Source organism: Choloepus didactylus, chromosome 5, assembly GCF_015220235.1.
Source record: "Choloepus didactylus isolate mChoDid1 chromosome 5, mChoDid1.pri, whole genome shotgun sequence".
NCBI lineage: Eukaryota > Metazoa > Chordata > Mammalia > Pilosa > Megalonychidae > Choloepus > Choloepus didactylus.
The window spans coordinates 46,340,885-46,342,221 of record NC_051311.1 but is presented as its reverse complement, the minus strand read 5'-3'; positions in this window follow the sequence as shown (position 1 = coordinate 46,342,221).

The following is a 1,337-nucleotide window of genomic DNA, read 5'->3' as shown; positions in this document are numbered from 1 at the left end:
TTTATATTTTTTATTTGTTTTATAGTTTTAAGATTTTTATTCTTAAAGGAGGAAATAATTGTCTTCTTGTAACTTGTTACATTAATTGATATTTTCCAAACTATCACTTCTTTGTTCTTCTCTTTGCAGCAAATGAGTTTTAAAACATTTTCTAATAAAACTGTTAATTCACTGCCAAGGCAGATAGAAAGAAAGAGAGAGAAACAGAGATAGAGATAGAGAAAGAGATAGAGGTAGAGATAGAAAGATAGATGAGGGAGAGAGAGAGAGAAGGAGAGAGAGAAAAATGCAAGAATGTAAGATATAAACAATATCAGGAATGGAAAAAGAGACATTATCACAGATACTATAGACAATTAAAAATATAAGAAGAAATTAACAAATTTAGGCCAATAAATTTGAAAAATTTGATGAAACAAAAAATTTCTAAGAAAAAATTAAGTTACCAAAATGCACACATAAAGAAGTAGTATAGTCTTACCTATTAAAAACATTGAACACATGTTTAAAAACTTTCCCTGGAAGAGCACTTCAGATCAGTTGGCTTTACCAGTGAATTCTACTGAATATGTAGGGAGAAATGATACCAGTAATCCACAAAGACCATTTTATTTATACATATTCAATGTGTAAAATTGATTATTCTATATATTATATTTCTATATAATTTTAAAAATAGAATTTAAAACAGAAATTTAAAGAATCAAACCTAGGAATAAATCCAGTGATTTCTCTACATGGAAAACTAAAAAAAAAAAAAAAAAAAAAAAAAAAAATTATTAATGAAGATTTAAATAAATTGAAGAATATATCTTTTTTATGGATTGAAAGACTCGATAGTATAGAATTGTTACTTCACCCCAAGTTGATTTTTATTGATTTATTTTTTTAATAGGGAAGTTGTAGGTTTACAGAAAAATCATGCAGAAAATAGAGATTTTCCCCCGTTATCAACACCTTGCATTAGTGTGGTGTATTTGTTTCAATTGTTGAAAGAATATTATTACAGTTGTACTATTTACAGTAGTACAAGGTCCACATTAGGCTTCACTCATTGTGTTGTAGAGTCCTAAGGTTTTCTGTTTTTGTTCTTTGTTTTAAAATTTTTATTCTAGTAACATATATACAACTAAAAGGTTCCCTTTTAACCACATTCAAATACGCAATTCAGTGTTGTTAATTAAATTGACAAATTTTGTGATACCATCACCACCATGTGTAACCAACACTTTTCCATCACCTCAAGTAGTATCTCTATAGAATTTGAACTTTAACTTTACATTCCCTATTGCCATGCCAATACTGGGTATCCTATATTCTAGTTTCTGACTCTATTA